This window comes from Salmo salar, chromosome 14 (assembly GCF_965601325.2).
Source record: "Salmo salar chromosome 14, fSalSal1, whole genome shotgun sequence".
In the NCBI taxonomy this organism is placed as follows: Eukaryota; Metazoa; Chordata; class Actinopteri; order Salmoniformes; family Salmonidae; genus Salmo; species Salmo salar.
The window spans coordinates 10,692,755-10,710,503 of record NC_138304.1 but is presented as its reverse complement, the minus strand read 5'-3'; the positions used below and the strand labels follow the sequence as shown (position 1 = coordinate 10,710,503).

General features: G+C 45.3%; 1 protein-coding gene across 1 annotated transcript in view; it reads left to right on the top strand.

The window, feature by feature from the left end:
- Positions 1-17,749, top strand: part of LOC106568737 (potassium channel subfamily T member 2) — a 74,230-nt gene that overhangs the window by 39,047 nt on the left and 17,434 nt on the right. The window lies entirely within an intron of this gene.

The following is a 17,749-nucleotide window of genomic DNA, read 5'->3' as shown; positions in this document are numbered from 1 at the left end:
ATTTGCGTATTAGGGTACCTAAGGATTGATTATAAACGTTGATTGACATGTTTGGATAAGTTTATTGGTAACATTTGGGATTCATTTTGTATGCATTTTGAAGGAGGGAAACCGAGTGGATTATTGACTGAAGCGCACCCGCTAAACTGAGTTTTTATGAATATAAAGAAGGACTTTATCGAACAAAAGGACCATTTGTAATGTAACTGGGCCCTTTTGGAGTGCAAACAGAAGATCTTCAAAAGGTAAGTCATATTATATCGCTATTTCTGACTTTTGTGTCGCAACTCCCTGGTTGAAAATGATTTGTTATGCATTTGTGTGTTGGGCGCTGTCCTCAGATAATCGCATGTTTTGCTTTCACCGTAAAACCTTTTTGAAATCTGACACGGCGGCTGGATTAACAACAAGTTAAGCTTTATTTTGATTTATTGCACTTGTGATTTCATGAAAGTTAAATATTTATAGTAATTTAATTTGAATTTCGCACTCTGCAATATCCTCGGATGTTGGCCAGATGGGACGCTAGCATCCTAAAGATCCGCAAGAAGTTAAGACATGTACCTTGGGCCAAATTTGGTGTCCTTTGGTCCTATGGTTCATAAAAAGAAAATGTTTGCATATTAATGTACGTGGTAATATGCATCTGCTGGTATAGTGTGGCCATCTTTGAATGCATCAATGTTATTTTCTCAAACTAAAGACCAAATCTGACTTTTGGTCCATGAGATAAATATATTTGTATGATTATTCTAAGCATTAGTGTTACAAAGTCAAAACAGATGCATATTACCACATACGTTAATATGCAAACATTTTATTTTATGAACCATAGGACACCAAATTTGGCCCAAGGTACTTTTCACTTTGTCATTATGGGGTATAGTGTGTAGATGGGTGAAAAAAAGTTAATTTAATCCATTTTGAATTCAGGCTGTAACAACAAAATGTGGAATAAGTCAAGGGGTAGGAATACTTTCTGAAGACATTGTACACCATAAATGATTTCAGACCATTTGATTTGCCTTAGTTTATCTTCAAAAAGATCCAAATCTCTTTTAGGAATGCGACTGATGTTACTTTTGGTCCTGTTTGGTGAGTTTTGTTGCAACCAAAGTAAGATTGTGGTTAGATAAACCAGAAATTAAGTTGCATGATTTTTTATTCAGTCAGACTTATTGGAGAAAATGAAGTCCAGTTGTGTCTTTGTGGATTTTGTTATCCTAGTCGGGCCTTCAATCAGTTGGGTTAGCTAGAGTTTCCTTGTTATGTCTCTCAGTTATCTTTCGTAGACCCTCTGGATGAAGGGGGAAGGGTCGACGTGGCTCCTCTGGATGAAGGGGGAAGGGTCGACGTGGCTCCTCTGGATGAAGGGGGAAGGGTCGACGTGGCTCCTCTGGATGAAGGGGGAAGGGTCGACGTGGCTCCTCTGCATGAAGGGGGAAGGGTCGACGTGGCTCCTCCGGATGAAGGGGGAAGGGTCGACGTGGCTCCTCCGGATGAAGGGGGAAGGGTCGACGTGGCTCCTCCGGATGAAGGGGGAAGGGTCGACGTGGCTCCTCCGGATGAAGGGGGAAGGGTCGACGTGGCTCCTCCGGATGAAGGGGGAAGGGTCGACGTGGCTCCTCCGGATGAAGGGGGAAGGGTCGACGTGGCTCCTCCGGATGAAGGGGGAAGGGTCGACGTGGCTCCTCTGGATGAAGGGGGAAGGGTCGACGTGGCTCCTCTGGATGAAGGGGGAAGGGTCGACGTGGCTCCTCTGGATGAAGGGGGAAGGGTCGACGTGGCTCCTCTGGATGAAGGGGGAAGGGTCGACGTGGCTCCTCTGGATGATGGGGGAAGGGTCGACGTGGCTCCTCTGGATGATGGGGGAAGGGTCGACGTGGCTCCTCTGGATGATGGGGGAAGGGTCGACGTGGCTCCTCTGGATGATGGGGGAAGGGTCGACGTGGCTCCTCTGGATGATGAAGGGTCGACGTGACACCTGAAAGTGGAAAGGTTGACGTGATCTTCTTCATTACTGTGGTACAGTTCCACTGTCATAAATGTCCATGGTTAATTTGGGAATATCAAGTTCTGCGTCCTTATTTATAATAATCATTAATATCCTGTTCTCTTACATAGGGATAGGATCTGCACAGCACTGTCTTCAATATGGCTGATCTATCATTGTGGAAAATAATATACTGCTCAAAAAAATAAAGGGAACACTTAAACAACACAATGTAACTCCAAGTCAATCACACTTCTGTGAAATCAAACTGTCCACTTAGGAAGCAACACTGATTGACAATACATTTCCCATGCTGTTGTGCAAATGGAATAGACAACAGGTGGAAATTATAGGCAATTAGCAAGACACCCCCAATAAAGGAGTGGTTCTGCAGGTGGGGACCACAGACCACTTCTCAGTTCCTATGCTTCCTAGCTGATGTTTTGGTCACTTTTGAATGCTGGCGGTGCTTTCACTCTAGTGGTAGCATGAGACGGAGTCTACAACCCACACAAGTGGCTCAGGTAGTGCAGCTCATCCAGGATGGCACATCAATGCGAGCTGTGGCAAGAAGGTTTGCTGTGTCTGTCAGCGTAGTGTCCAGAGCATGGAGGCGCTACCAGGAGACAGGCCAGTACATCAGGAGACGTGGAGGAGGCCGTAGGAGGACAAAAACCCAGCAGCAGGAGGAGGAGCAGGAGGAGCACTGCCAGAGCCCTGCAAAGTGACCTCCAGCAGGCCACAAATGTGCATGTGTCTGCTCAAACGGTCAGAAACAGACTCCATGAGGGTGGTATGAGGGCCCGACGTCCACAGGTGGGGGTTGTGCTTACAGCCCAACACCGCCGTGCAGGACGTTTAGCATTTGCCAGAGAACACCAAGATTGGCAAATTCGCCACTGGCGCCCTGTGCTCTTCACAGATGAAAGCAGGTTCACACTGAGCACGTGACAGAGTCTGGAGACGCCGTGGAGAACGTTCTGCTGCCTGCAACAACCTCCAGCATGACCGGTTTGGCGGTGGGTCGACGTGTGGGGTGGCATTTCTTTGGGGGCCACACAGCCCTCCATGTGCTCGCCAGAGGTAGCCTTACTGCCATTAGGTACCGAGATGAGATCCTCAGACCCCTTGTGAGACCATATGCTGGTGCGGTTGGCCCTGGGTTCCTCCTAATGCAAGACAAATCTAGACCTCATGTGGCTGGAGTGTGTCAGCAGTTCCTGCAAGAGGAAGGCATTGATGCTATGGACTGGCCCGCCCGCACCACAGACTGTCCAGGAGTTGGCGGATGCTTTAGTCCAGGTCTTGGAGGAGATCCCTCAGGAGACCATCCGCCACCTCATCAGAAGCATGCCCAGGCGTTGTAGGGAGGTCATACAGGCACGTGGAGGTCACACACACTACTGAGCCTCCTTTTGACTTGTTTTAAGGACATTACATCAAAGTTGGATCAGCCTGTAGTGTGGTTTTCCACTTTAATTTTGAGTGTGACTCCAAATCCAGACCTCCATGGGTTGATAAATTGGATTTCCATTGATTATTTTTGTGTGATTTTTGTTGTCAGCACATTCAACTATGTAAAGAAAAAAGTATTTAATAAGATTATTTCATTCATTCAGATCTAGGATGTGTTCTTTTAGTGTTCCCTTTATTTTTTTGAGCAGTGTATATTAGTCCATTTGTTTTTTGTCTTGGTAAAATCCGCATAAATGGACATAGTGGTTTTAAAGCACAGATACTTTGATTCTTGGCATCTGTGCTTTGTAATTATTCAGGGTAAACAATCTCCATGACAAGTTCTTGGACAATGTTTCTCTTGAACAATGCTGGGATGATTTTTTTTTTATAATGACTTTTGTTTGGTTTTTTGAAATATTTCAATTGAGGTTTATACAATTATTGAAATAATAAAATATTCTTAAATATAAGTAATAATAATGACTTATAGTAAGATACAATTATGCTCAGTCCAGTATCATTAAAGGAGTAGGCCCACCTCCCCTTTAAGTGTCTCAAGTTTACTCACAGGTTTACTGATTGTTAGTTTATTATCCTCCGGATATGTAATACTCTTGTAATTTCTTTTTGCACTTGTTTGTCAATACTTTAGTCCTGAGGACATTGAAATGTGTTTTTCCGACATAGTTGTTCTCAGAAGATTTCAGTGGCTTTCTAGCTTTTCCTGAAGCTGATAAATCCTGTAATTGGTCCTGTTGTTGGAAAAAGTGCACTTCCTTTGAATAAAAAAAAATATACATTCGAAGCTTTTGAAAAGGACATTTTAAAAATATAGCACATTAGAGTGCATTCTGTCTGCTTAGAAATTTCTAGCAGGAGCTTAACTGCTGCGGTTTGTGCTCAAAATCATCTGCAATCATCTTTTCCACATGAACCATACGCCAAATTCACTCCAGATTTTGTATTTAGACTCATCATTGCACATAAAGGAAGATGGATAACAAAGCAAGCACTCTAACTGACCTTGTGTCCCTTCTGTCGTCCTGTGAACCATGTTCATTGCTGCTCGCAGCTATATTCTCGTCTTTCCTTGCTCCTTTCTTGACCTCTGTCCTTTGCTGAGTATTATTTTTCTACCCTTTCCTTCAGTAGAGTAGATATGGCATCAAGCAGACGTTTTCGTATGTGTTTCCAATCTTCCATTTTTCTCCAGGTGGATTGGGATATCCATTCCTCTGCTCTGGATTTCTTGTGACCAAGCACTTTTCCCCCCCCCTCCTTCTTCCATAGCTTTGTTGAAGCTTTCTATGGTTAACTCCGTATCATCTTCTAGGATAGTAAACCTGTTATTTAGGATGACGTTGAAATCCTTCTTCACGTCTGGGTGTTCCAACTTGGATAGATCAAAACGATGTTTCCAGTTTGGCCCTCCTCAGCTTCATTCATATTTTTTCCAATCGGCATATTGTGCTCGCTGCTGATGTCTGCCATTCTTTTGACTCATACATCCTGCAGAGATATTCACTTGCTGTTTATCAGAATGTGGTCAATCTGACTTTCTGTCTTGCCATCTGGTGATTTACATGCAAGCTTGTGTATCCTTTTATGCTCGAACAGGGTGCCACCTATGACCGAGTTCATTTCTTCACACAAACTGCACAGACGTTCACCATTTTCATTTCTTGCACCGATGCCATATTTCCCCATTAACTATTTCTCTTGCATGATTGTCTTCTCCAACTCCTATTATGAGTAGGACATCATGCTTGGGTACTTCTATTTGTGCTTGACAAATTAAGAATGGAGTCCCCACTTGCCAGTCTCCTTTTTCCTTCAGCTGGCCATATTTCTTCTGTAACTCCTAACAGAGTTTGTATTTGTGCATCTGTTGTATTGCTTGAGCAAGGCGCCCCATTTGAAACAGTGTTCTGACATTCCAAACATCCAACTTTCATTTTGGATAGTCTCAATGACCTTGCGTTGCAATCCTGTCGTATTCAAATGTATCCACTCACAGGCCAGGCCCAGAGGGCCATGGCTTCTGGGTGAGAGTAGAAAATCCCCTTGTTCACTTGGGTCAAAAGATCCCTGCGTAAATGGTAGCTGCCAGGGCTGGTTGTAAAGCAGGAGAGTGATCTCTGTAAACCAGAGCTTCCCTGGCTGTAGAGGGACTCTAAGATGAGGAATGAGCCTTGTTTCCTCACTATGTTTACCAGAGTGGGGAGTGTCAGGCATAGAGAAGGAAAAAGCATAAGGCATCACCCTTGCCATTGGTGTGCTGGCATCACCCCCTCCCTCCCCCTGTGGTGCATTTTCACTACTTGGCGATGGAGTCGGCAAAAAAACCCTCAGGGTTGTCACTTCTAGCAGCGGGCTCTCTAGAGGTTGGAATACGCGTGTCATGCGCACCCATGAGTGCAACAACGCTGCCAAAGGGGCAGAGAGTGTGTCCCAGTAACTGGGATACCTCACAATGTGTACAAGGCATATGAGCAGTGTTATTTTCTGAAAAACATACTTGATCCTCTTAGACTGTGCCCCTAGTGAGCAGCAACAGGTTTGCAGCAATAGGTTTGGCTATACGGTGTCACCAAGCGGTGATATCGGCAAGACAGAGCAGCCGGCGGAATAACATAAGCCATCAAACAGTGTAGCTAAAAAGGAAGAAGGAAACATATTGGTTACCCAGACGTCCTAATCCTAAGCAGTAGAGTAGCAATGTGTCTGGTCTTTCTTGTCCCTACTCCTAAAATGAAGATTAACAACAGCAAAAGTATACCCAGCTGCTCACTCCTGTAAAGGGAGGTACAGATAGCTGTATGGGGCTCTGTCGCCTGATAAAGGTGCCCTAAGAGAGTGGGCTAAGGGAGTTAGCCAAGAAAACCTGTTCCTCACCTAGAGTGATGGTTCCCCCTCATGGCGTTCTGAGGTGTATTCGTGAACCTATTCAACTGTGTTCGCTTGCACAGAATGGACCGTTTTTAGGCAGAATGTGCAGGGCATAAGAGAAGGACCAAAACAGATGGCAACTGGCAATCCGTCATCCTGCTCTGTTAGTCTGAGACCGGAGGGAGAGCATTCCTTTTCAGGTTCCTGGCTGGAACCTGAAAAGGTGTTGAAGTGAGAGTCTAGGGGAGGGAGGGCACTTGGGAATGCAGCTCCTCTATTTTTCCATGTGAGCAAGACCATGAACGTGAGCTGCTGCACATGGAATCTTATTTATTTTTTCATAGACGTGCCTCCCACTGCCACATTTTAGTCATTTAGCAGACGGTCAATTTTCACCTAAAATGACATACCCAAATCTAACTGCTTGTAGCTCAGGCCCTGAAGCAAGGATATGCATAATCTTGGTACCATTTGAAATGAAACACTTTGAAGTGTGTGGAAAAGGAATGTAGGATAATAGATCTGGTAAAAGATAATACAAAGAAAACTTTGAAATGCAAGAGAAAGGCCATAATGTATTATTTCAGCCTAGGTGCAATTTAGATTGGCCACTAGATGGCAGCAGTGTATGTGCAAAGTGTTAGACTGATCCAATGAACCATTGCATTTATGTTCAAACTGTTGTATCAAGACTGCCCAAATGTGCCTAATTTGTTTATTAATAACTTTTAATGTTCAAAATTGTGCACTCTCCTCAAACAATAGCATGGTATTATTTCACTGTAATAGCTACAGTAAATTGGACAGTGCAGTTAGATTAAATCATTTATGCTTTCTGCCCATATCAGATATGTCTATGTCCTGGGAAATGTTCTTGTTACTTACAACCTCATGCTAATCGCATTAGCCTACGTTAGCTCAACCATCCAGCGGACGGGACACCGATCCCAATTAAGATGGCTAGGTGGGACAACCACGTATCACAGGCATAGTAAGGGGGGGTCAAGTGCAATTTTGTTGGTTCAGGATTTCTTTTTTTTGGGGGGGGGGCGGGGTGTCAAGGTGAGGAAGGTTATTATTTAAGATGCTCTTTGAAGAGGTAGGGTTTCAGGTGCTTTCGGGAGATGGGCAGGGACTCTGCTGTCCTAGCTTCAGGGGGAAGCTGGTTCCACAATTTGGGTACCAACACAGAAAAGAGCTTGGACTGGGCTGAGCGCGAGCTGCCCTCGCGTAGGGGTTGGAGGGCCAAGAGACTAGAGGTGGTAGAACGGAGTGCTTGGGTTGGGGTGTAAGTTTTGAGCATGGGCTGTTCCTCTTGCTGCTCTGTAGGCAAACAGCTTGGTCTTGTAGTGGAGTGCACCATGGAGCGGGGTAGCAATGGAGAACTTGGCAAGTTTGAAAACCAGGCGGGCTGCAGCTTTCTGGATAAGTTGTAGAGGTTTTATGGCACAAGCGGGGAACCCAGCCAACAACGAGTTGCAGTAATCCAGACGGGAGATGACAAGTGCCTGGATTAGGACTTCCGCCAATTCCTGTGTGAGGTAGGGTTGTACTCTACGGATGTTTTAGAGCATGAACCTGCAGGAGTGAGTCACTGCTTTGATGTTTGCAGAGAACGTCAGGGTGTTGTCCAGGGTCACGCCAAGGTTCTTTGCACTCTGGGAACACTGTGGAGTTGTCAACCATGGTGGAGAGGTCATTGAGTGGGCAGGCCTTAGCTTGAGGTGGTGGGCCGACATCCAAGCTACGATATCTGCCAGGCACGCAGGGTGTCAGAATGGGGGAAAGAGAAAAGTAGTTGAGTGTCATCCGCATAGCAATGATAGGAGAGACCATGTGAGGATGACGGAGCCGAGTGACTTGGTGTATAGAGGGCCAAGATCCGAGCCCTGGGGACAGCAGTAGTGAGCGTATGTGGTGCAGACATACAGTGCGTTGACTCCCTGACTTTTTCCACATTTTGTTACGTTACAGCCTTATTATAAAATTTATTAAATTGTTAGTTTTTTTCTCAATCTACACACAATACTCCATAATGACAAAGCAAAAACAGTTTTTTTCAAATGTGTATATATAAAAAAGAAAACGGAAATAACACATTTAAATAAGTATTCAGAGTCTTTACTCAGTACTTTGTTGAAGCGGCTTTGGCAGAAATTACAGCCTTGAGTCTTCTTGGGTATGACACTCAAGGACATTCAGAGACTTGTCCCGAAGCCACTCCTGCATTGTGTTGACTGTGTGCTTAAGGTCATTGTCCTGTTGGAAGGTGAACCTTCACCCCAGTCTGAGGTCCGGAGCGCTCTGGAGCATGTTTTCGTCAAGGATCTCTCTGTACTTTGCTCCGTTCATCTTTCCCCTCGATCCAGACTAGTCTCCCAGTCCCTGCCGCTAAAAATCCACACAGCATGATGCTGCCACCATGCTTCACCGCAGGGATGGTGCCAGGTTTCCTCCAGACGTGATGCTTGGCTTTCAGGCCAAAGAGTTCAATCTTGGTTTCATCAGACCAGAGAATCTTGTTTCTCATGGTCTGAGAGTCCTTTAGGTGCATTTGGCAAACTCCAAGTGGGCTGTCATGTACCTTTTACTGAGGAGTGGCTTCCATCTGGCCACTCTACCATTAAGGCCTGATTGGTGGAGTGCTGTAGAGTGACCGACACAATCCTGTCTCGGACCTCTATGGACAATTCCTTCGACATCATGGCTTGGTTTTTGCTCTGACATGCACTGTCAACTGTGGGACCTTATATAGACAGGTGTGTGCCTTTCCAAATCCTGTCCAATCAATCGAATTGTAGAAACATCTCAAGGATGATCAATGGAAACAGGATGAATACTTTAGTAAAAAGGTATCGGTGTTATATTATTTATAAATTTGCAAACATTTCTAAAAACATTTTAGCTTTTCAATATAGGGCATTGTTTGTAGATTGAGGAAAATCCTTTTTTTAAATCCATTTTAGAATAAGGCTGTAATGTAACAAAATGTGGAAAAAGTGAAGGGGTCTAAATAATTTCCGAATGCACTGTAGATCTTCTCCACAACACATAATAGGAGCGGCCAGCCAGGTAGGATGCAATCCAGGAGTGTGCAGAGCCTGAGACGCCCAGCCCGTCGAGGGTGGAGAGTAGGATCGGATGGTTCACTGTGTCAAAGGCAGCAGATATAGCTAGGAGGATGAGAACAGAGGAGAGAGTCAGCTTTGGCCATGCGGAGAGCCTCCATGACACAGAAAAGAGCAGTCTCGGTTGAGTGGCCCGTCTTGAAGCCTGACTGTTTAGGGTCAAGAAAATCGTTCTGAGAGAGACAACAAGACAGTTGGTCAGAGACAGCGCGCTCAAGTGTTTTGAAAATAAAAGAATGGATACAGGTCTATAGTTTTTGACGTCAGATGAGTCGAATGTTGGCTTCTTCAGAAGGGGAGCAACTCAGGCCATTTTGAAGTCAGAGGGGATGCAGCCAGTGGTCAGGGAAGTAAGGAATGGGAGGTCTCCAGAAGGGAGGAGGGAATGGGGTCAAGCTGGCAGGTTTGTTTGGCAGCCAAACCTCACTAGTCTCAAGATTTCATCTGGAGAGTGAAGGGAGAAAGAGGTTAATGCGTAGGGTAGTTCTGTGTGAGTGGGACCAGTGAACTCAATTGGCGGAGGAGCAGATGTCAACCTTCTTTTCAAAGTGGTTGACAAAGTCGTCTGCAGAGAGGGAGGAGGGAGGGTGTGCAGGATTAAGGAGAGAGAAGGTGGAAATAGTTTAGGGTTAGAGTGATAGAGTGGCTTTAGCAGCAAATACAGAGGAAGAGAAGGTAGAGAGGATGGAGTGAAAGGATGATAAGGAAGTTTAGTTTTCCTCCATTTTTGCTCAGCTGCCCGCAGTCATGTTCTATAAGCTCGCAATTAGTCACTGCCATGGAGCAGGAGGGGAGGGCCTAGCCGGCAAGGAGGAAAGGGAACAGTGCGAGTCATAGGGGGAGGAGAGTAGGGTTGAAGAGGCAGAATCAGGAGACAGAAGAATTTAGCAGAAGGGAGAGATGATAGGATAGAAGAGGAGCAAAGATTGCGACGGCACATGATCATCTGTGTAGGGGCTGAGTGGTTAGGGTTGGAGGAAAAGGAGACCGAAGGAAACAAAATAGTGATCAGAGACCTGGAGGGGAGTTGCAGTGAGATTAGTGGGCAAACAGCCTCTAGTAAAGATGAGGTCAAGCGTGTTGCCTGCCTTGTGAGTTGGAGGGGATTGGGAAAGGGTGAGGTCAAAAGAGGCAAGGAGGGAACAGAGAGAGTTGGAAAGAAATTAATCGAAGGCAGACGTCGAGAGGTTGAAGTTGCCAAATACGAAGAGCAGTGAGCCATCATTAGGAAATGAGCTTATCAAGGTGTCAAGCTCATTGAGAAACTCTCCAAAGGCACCTGGTGGGCGATAGATGACAAATGTTAAGCTTGAGTGGACAATTGACAGTGACAGCATTGAATTCAAATGAGATGGACAGGTGGGAGAGGGAAAAATAGAAAAATCTCCAGTTAGGAGAAGTGAGTAGCCCTGTGCCACCACCGGGACGACCAGATGCTCTTGGACTATGAGAGAAAATGTAGTCAGATGAAGAGAGACCAGCTGGAGTAGCAGTGTTCTCTGGGGTGATCCATGTCTCCAATGGTGCCTAAAAGGGACTGAAGAGCAGCATAGGCTGAGATTAAGTCTGCGTTCTTGAATGCTGATCGACAGTTCCAAACACTTTCAGATACCAGGATTTCCACACATGGGTTGTGCGTGCAGGATACTCTAAATTAGAAGGGTTGCAGCCAAGGGGTGGGGCGAGTCTGTAAAGCCTACAGAGAGGAGCGAACAAGTATAGAAAACACACACAGAGTTGCCAAAGTCACAAATGAGATCATCAGAAAATAACTAGGTAAGATACTAAAGTGAGAGTGGTGTGGAGCCTTCCTCTCTTTCCTTCCACGAACAACTCTACAGAAACATCTTAGTTTTGCCAACGAAACTGCCGCTGACACGAACTCCGCTGAGAAACCAGGGGAAACTGTACTAACACATTGTTTATTGCCTAGCAGAGGTGAAGAGCACACCTCCTTGTACTAATTGCTGATTGCCTAGGAGAGGTAAACCACTCCCCCTCCAATACAGCCACTGATTAACAAAACAAGTCACAAATGACCCCTTAATCCTGGTTGATATGTCAACAATCATTTGCAAGTTATGAGCAATCAGCAGTTCACACACCCAGTAGGCTACTGGGAAGACAGGCAGCACTTAAAATAGATGGCCCTAGCTTGCAAAAAGACAGTACTAGACAGATAAAGACCAAAAATATACTTTACTAATTTTGCTATTTGATTTTGAATTTTAAGACCCCTTGAAGTATAAAAAAAAATATTGCAAAAAATGTATTTGATGAAAATTACTTTTTGGCTTTACTGTTATTAGCCCATACAAACGCATTGAATAACAGATTCACCACATGGAACAACAGATACTCGGGATGTCTCATGGTCTGACAAACACCACTCTAGCTCTGTCACCTTTCACCGCAGATGCGGAAGTGCGACATAGGCGGATGCGGAGGATCAATGCAAAAACAGATATCTAGCTTAAACTAACAGATTTTTATGGGGATTTTGAATTATGCTAATTAGATTTCCATGGGGGCGCGGACGTCGACCATAGGGTGTTAAGAGGGCGGAACCTTGCTGCGGCTGCCACAAAGGACTGTTTACCTCCAGGTTTGCCCTGGTTGAAGGGTCTAACCTGGGTATTGGCAGTCTGCTACGTCACCAGGGGTTTTGGTCCCCCAGAGTCAGCTTTTTGGATAGTTCCAGGAACCAATGGGCTGCCACGGGTCCCGGGTGTGCAGGGCAGGCAGAAGTTGAAGGCTTTGCCTTTTTTCTTACGCATGTCACACTTCTGGCACATGGCGGTGACAGGGGGCCAGAACAACTCCTTTGGTGTCACCGGGGCATTCAGGAAGTCCACTTTTTCTTTGCCTGACAACCTGGACAAGCTTAACCAAAGAGCACCCTCTCTCAACACCGCCAGGCTCATGGTACGACTACAGGTTTAGGTCTGTAATCTTACAAATCTTATCCAAGGCATCTGCATCATAATGTATCATAATGGCACCGGAGGAGATGGCTGCCGTTTTACGGTCCCTTAACCAATTGTGCTATTGTGTGTGTCTTTTTGTGTTATTTGTAACTTATTTTGTACATAATGTTTCTGCCAACCATGTCTTATGACCGAAAAGAGCTTCTAGATATCAGCACAGAGATTATTCACCCCGTACCGGACAAAACTTTTTCTTTAATGAGTCGGACGGGAAGGATTTACTTCAGACGCCCAACATGGCCCTCATCCCCGTCATTCGCAGGAGAAAGAGACAGAGATATTGGGGACAAAGGTCTGAGTGCCTTGTAAGGATCCGAGGGCGAGTGAGTAATCTTCCTCTACCATCGGTCCTATTAGCCAACGTACAATCAATGGATAATAAAATAGATAAACTACGATCATGTATATCCTACCAACGGGACATTAAAAACTGTAATATCTTATGTTTCACCGAGTCGTGGCTGAACGACGACTTGAATAAAATACAGCTGGTGGATTTTATGCTTTTTCTTCAGGATAGAACAGCGGCCTCACGTAAGACAAGGGGTGGCGGTCTATGTATATTTATAAACAACAGCTGGTGCACAAAATCTAAGGAAGTCTCGAGGTTTTGCTTGCCTGAGGTAAAGTATATCATGATAAGCTGTAGACCACACTATTTACCAAGAGAGTTTATATTCTTCGTAGCTGTCTATTTACCACCAGAAACCTATGTTGGCACTAAGACCGCACTCAATGAGCTGTATATGGCCATAAGAAAACAGGAAAATGCTAATCCAGAGGCGCCGCTCCTAGTGGCCGGGGACTTTAATGCAGGGAAACTTAAATCCGTTTTACCTAATTTCTACCAGCATGTTAATTGTGCAACCAGATGGAGAAAAAAAAAAACTCTAGACTACCTTTACTCCACACACAGAGACACGTACAAATCTCTCCCTCGCCCTCCATTTTGTAAATCTGACCGACACTCTATCCTCTTGATTCCTGCTTAAAAGCAAAAACTAAAACAGGAAACACCAGATGATGCGGATGCTACACTACAGGACTATTTTGCAAGCACAGACTGGAGTATGTTCTGGGATTCATCCAATGGCATTGAGGAATACACCACCTCAATGGCATTGAGGAATACACCATCTCAGTCATCGGCTTCATCAATAAGTGCATCGATGACGTCGTCCCCACAGGGACTGTACGTACATATCCCAACCAGAAGCCATGGATTACAGGCAACATCCGCATCGAGCTAAAGGCTAGAGCTGCCGCTTTCAAGAAGCGGGACACTAATCCGGACGCTTATAAGAAATCCGCCTATGCCCTCAGACAAACCATCAAACAAGCAAAGCGTCAATACAGGATTAAGATTGAATCCTACTACACCAGCTCTGACGCTTGTCGGATGTGGCAGGGCTTGAAAACTATTATGGAATACAAAGGAAAACCCAGACGCGAGCTGCCCAGTGACGCGAGCCTACCAGATGAGCTAAATGCCTTTTATGCTCACTTCGAGGCAAGCAACACTGAAGCATGCACAAGCGCACCAGCTGTTCTGGATGACGGTGTGATAACGCTCTCGGTAGTTGATGTGAACAAAACCTTTAAAGGTCAACATTCATAAAGCCACTGGGCCAGACGGATTACCAGGACGTGTACTCAAAGCATGCGTGGACCAACTGTCAAGTGTCTTCACTGGCATTTTCAACCTCTCCCTGACCGAGTCTGCAATACCTACATGTTTCAAGCAGACCACCATAGTCCCTGTGCCCAAGGAAGCGAAGATAACCTGCCTAAATGATTACCGCTCCGTGGCACTCACGTCGGTAGCCATGAAGGGCTTTGAAAGGCCGGTCACGGCTCACATCAACAGCATCCTCCCGGACACCCTAGACCCACTCCAATTTGCGTACCGCCCCAACACATCCACAGATAACGCAATCTCAATCACACTCCACACCACCCTTTCTCACCTGGACAAAAGGAGCACCTATGTGAGAATGCTGTTCATCAACTACAGCTCCGTGTTTAACACCATAGTGCCCACGAAGCTCATCACGAAGCTAAGGACTCTGGGACTAAACACCTCCCTCTGCAACTGGATCCTGGACTTCCTGACGGGCCGCCCCCAGGTGGTAAGAGTAGGCAACAACACGTCTGCCACACTGATCCTTAACACTGGGGCCCCTCAAGGGTGTGTACTTAGTCCCCTCCTGTATTCCCTGTTCACCCACGACTGCATTGCCAAACATGAGCAAGACAAAGGAGCTGATCGTGGACTACAGGATAAAGGGGGCCGAATAGTCCCCCATTAACATCGATGGGGCTGTAGTGGAGCGGGTCGCGAGTTTCAAGTTGAGTGCTCTGATTGACTGGGCTTTGTACGTCTTCTGAAAAATGGAGGCAGAAAAGCGCTCTGTCTGGCAAGTGGGGTCGAGGTAGTCAGCCAGCTGGGGAACATTTTGCATGTCCAGGCTAGGGGAGCCCCTAGCAAGGATCTTTCTGGTAAGGGTTTTTGCCCATGAGCCCTTTGCCTCCCTGTCGCAAGCTGGGACCGTGGTTACAGGTCCCTCACAGAATCCTGACACCAAGGGAGTGGGCCACTTGATCCCGAAGTCTGGCCACGGCTCGCTCGCAAATGTTGAACTCCAAGCTGGGGAGGGCAGACCCCCCCCATTCTGGTAGCAGGGTGACATTGGGAATTATGAAGGGGGAAGAACAGGGTCTTTTGGTTGCAAAGTTGAGGAGAACCACGAGATTAATCCCGTCATCATCCTCGTCATCCCCTAGCTGGCCTTCCCCTGACACCAAGTCGTCAGACAGTGAGTGGAGGGAATCTAGGCTATCTGTGACTTCGCCGCAGCTGGGCCCGGTCGCGGAGAGCTGAATCTCAGCCTTGGCCGGTGGCTTTGATGTTAGAGGGGCAGCAGAGACAGAGGTTTGTTTTAGCCGCCTCCTCAAACCCGCCCTAGTCAGTGTTTTGTAGTGATCAAAGGACTCGGGGTCATCGAGTGCTGCTTGAGCAAGTTCCCTTCCCAGGCAGTTGATGAATAGAAGGTGAAAATCTTTCCCTGCAATCATGGATCCCCAAGCGCAAGAACGTGGTGGTTTGAGTGCTTGACTTATCCTGGGATGGGGGAGCAGTGGCCATTGTGTATAGAACAGGGCTTGCTAATACCAAGGCTCCTGTTGTAAAAACAATGTGCCAGCAAGGAGGCTTTGAATAGGAGTAAGCTAGCTTGTTAACCTCTTACATCTAGACGTTCCGCTAGCGGAACACCTGCTCCAATATCCAATGATAGGAGTTTGTATTTCGCGCCACGCCTCGAAAATCCAAAAACTTCCATTTTTCAAACATATGACTATTTTACACCATTTTAAAAACAAGACTCTCCTTTAACCACACTGTCCGATTTCAAAAAGGCTTTACAGCGAAAGCAAAACATTAGATTATGTCAGCAGAGTACCCAGCCAGAAATAATCAGACACCCATTTTTCAAGCTAGCATATAATGTCACAAAAAACAAAACCACAGCTAAATGCAGCACTAACCTTTGATGATCTTCATCAGATGACACTCCTAGGACATTATGTTATACAATACATGCATGTTTTGTTCAATCAAGTTCATATTTATATCAAAACCCAGCTTTTTACATTAGCATGTGACGTTCAGAACTAGCATTCCCACCGAACACTTCCGGTGAATTTACTAAATTACTCACGATAAACGTTCACAAAAAACATAAATTATTTAAAGAATTATAGATACAGAACAAAATAGCTTTTCGGTGAAAGCACATTTTGCAATATTCTGAGTAGATAGCTCGCCATCACGGGCTAGCTATTTTGACACCCACCAAGTTTGGTACTCACCAAACTCAGATTTACTATAAGAAAAATTGGATTACGTTTGCTGTTCTTCGTCAGAATGCACTCCCAGGACTTCTACTTCAATAACAAATGTTGGTTTGGTTCCAAATAATCCATAGTTATATCCAAATAGCGGCGTTTTGTTGTGCGTTCAAGACACTATCCGAAGGGTGACGCGCCCGGCGCGTTTCGTGACAAAAAAATTACAAATATTCCATTACCGTACTTCGAAGCATGTCAAACGCTGTTTGAAATCAATTTTTATGCGATTTTTCTCGTAAAAAAGCGATAATATTCCGACCGGGAGTCGTTGTTTTCGTTCAAAGACTGAAAATTAAAACATGGAGTCGTCTCGTGCACGCGCGCACCAGTCTCATTGTTCTCAGATCGACCACTTACCAAATGCGCTACTGTTTTTCAGCCATGGCCTGCAAAGTCATCATTCAACGTTCTGGCGCCTTCTGAGAGCCTATGGGAGCGTTAGAAAATGTCACGTTACAGCAGAGATCCCCTGTTTTGGATAGAGATGATCAAGAAGGCCAAGAAATGGTCAGAGAGGTCGCTTCCTGTTTGGAATCTTCTCAGGTTTTTGCCTGCCAAATGAGTTCTGTTATACTCAGACACCATTCAAACTTAACTTCGGTCCGATATTCTTCTATGACCTTAGAATCGTGAAGCTAAAAACGGTCGGTCTTGTTGACACAAACGAGTGAACGTATATTAAACAAAACGAGAGAAGGGAGATATGCCGTCTGTGCTAGTGTGGTTAGCTTGCTTTCCAACGAGCTAGACAAGTTAGCTTATGCTCACGGTTGGCCTGAGAACAGTTAAGCAGGAAGACAGGGATCAAGTCATGCTGAGGAGAGCTTCAGAAAATGTAGTGATGAGTGAGAATAACCAGAGGGTGGGGCAAGTGGCACCTTATAAGGACGGAGGTGCTCACCTCATTTGCCACTTGATTTGTCTGTCTCTGACAAACACTGTGATTGGTTCTTCCTGTAGTGATCCGCCTATCAGCGAATCCCTATTGTGAGACATCGGAACAAGTATTTGAAAGAAAACCACTATCAATATGCAGACAGGGTTACCAAAATCACTGTTAAGTTTTTAATCTTTGGCAAAACTGTTTTATAGTCCAATACACCGGACCACATGTTCAGGCATTTTATGCAGGCATTTATATGATATTAAAAGTGTCATATACAGGCTAATGTTTTAATAAACCTTTAAACACAGTTTAACATTTTAGAGATGGGTTTCAAGATTAATTTTGATGAGAGGGATTGTAGATGAAAGACAGGAAAAGGTACACACTGCAGAGCTAGTTTCCTTGGCAACATTACCACAATGCATCAGTGAATTAATTAGTTTTCTGATTTATTATAGTTTTCATGTTGTCAGAAGGTTAATCAAAACATTTCAACTCA